This window comes from Physeter macrocephalus, chromosome 1, assembly GCF_002837175.3.
Source record: "Physeter macrocephalus isolate SW-GA chromosome 1, ASM283717v5, whole genome shotgun sequence".
Classification (NCBI taxonomy): Eukaryota; Metazoa; Chordata; class Mammalia; order Artiodactyla; family Physeteridae; genus Physeter; species Physeter macrocephalus.
The window spans coordinates 104128340-104130200 of NC_041214.2; positions in this window are offsets into that span (position 1 = coordinate 104128340).

Sequence of the window (1861 nt, forward strand, 5' to 3'; positions counted from 1 at the left end):
GGGCCAAATCCAAAGCTGAACCCCAGGAGCTGTGCTAACAAAGAAGAGAAAGGGAAATCTCTCCCAGCAGCCTCAGCAGCAGCAGATTAAATCTCCACAATCAACTTGACACTTGACGTAACCTGCATCTCTGGAATACCTGAAAAAACAATGAATCATCCCAAAACTGAGGTGGTGGACTTTGGAGGAACTGTAGACTTGGGGTTTGCTTTCTGCATCTAATTTGTTTCTGGTTTCTGGTTATCTTAGTTTAGTGTTTAGAGTTTATTATCATTGGTAAATTTGTTAATTGATTTGGGTACTCTCTTGTTTTCTTTTTCTCTTATATATTTCATTTTTCTCTTTTTGTGAGTGTGTGATTATGTCTGTATAGCTTTGCTTTTACCATTTGTCCTAGAGTTCTGCCTGTCTGTTTTTTGGGTTTTTTATTTTAGCATAGTTTTTAGCACTTGTTATCATTGGTGGATTTGTTTATTGGTTTGGTTGCTCTCTCTTTCTCTTTTTTATGACTTTTTAATTTTTTAAAATATATATATTTTTTTATTTTAATAACTTTATTTTATTTTATTATATTTTTGATCATTTTTTTTTCTCCCTTTTCTTCTGAGCCATGTGGCTGGCAGGGTCTTGGTGTTCCAGCCAGGGGTCACGCATGTGTCTCTGAGGTGGGAGAGCTGAGTTCAGGACACTGGTCCACCAGAGACCTCCCAGCTCCACATAATATCAAATGGCAAAAGTTCTCCCAGAGATCTCCATCGCAACGCTAAGACCCAGCTCCACTCAAAAACCAGCAAGACACAGTGCTGGACACCCTATGCCAACAGCTAGCAAGACAGGAACACAACCCCACCCAATAGCAGAGAGGCTGCCTAAATCATAATAAGATCACAGACACCCCAAAACACACCACCGGACACGGTCCTACCCACTAGAAAGACAAGATCCAGCCTAATCCACCAGAACACAGGCACCAGTCCCCTCCACCACGAAGCCTACACAACACACTGAACCAACCTTACCCAATGGGGGCAGACACCAAAAACAATGGGAACGATGAACCTGCAGCCAGTAGTTTCAGCACACAGGCTCAGTAGTTGTGGTGCATGGGCTTAGTTGCTCTGTGGCATGTGGGGTCTTCCTGGACCAGGGCTCTGCACCAGGGCTTGAAACCATGCCCCCTGCATTGGAAGGCAGATTCTTAACCACTGGGTCACCAGGGATGTCCCAATCAAGTATCTTTTCCAACCACAATGCTATAAGACTAGATATCACTTACAGGAAAAAATCTGTAAAAAATACAAACACATGGAGGCTAAACAATACACTACTAAATAACCAAGAGATCACTGAAGAAATCAAAGAGGAAATCAAAAAATACCTAGAAACAAATGACAACAAAAACACACCAACCCAAAACATATGGGATGCAGCAAAAGCAGTTCTAAGGTGGAAGTTTATAGCAATACAATCCTACCTCAACAAACAAGAAATATCTCAAATAAACAATGCAACTTTACATCTAAAGCAATTAGAGAAACAAGAGAAAAAAAAACCCCAAAGTTAGCAGAAGGAAAGAAATCATAAAGATCAGATCAGAAATAAATGAAAAAGAAATGAAGGAAATGATAGCAAAGATCAATAAAACTAAAACCTGGTTCTTTGAGAAGATAAATAAAATTGATAAACCATTAGCCAGACTCATCAAGAAAAAAAGGGAGAAAAGTCAAATCAATAGCATTAGAAATGAAAAAGGAGAAGTGACAGCTGACACTGCAGAAATACAAAGGATCATGAGAGATTACTACAAGCAACTCTATGCCAATAAAATGGACAACCTGGAAGAAATGGACAAATTCTTAGA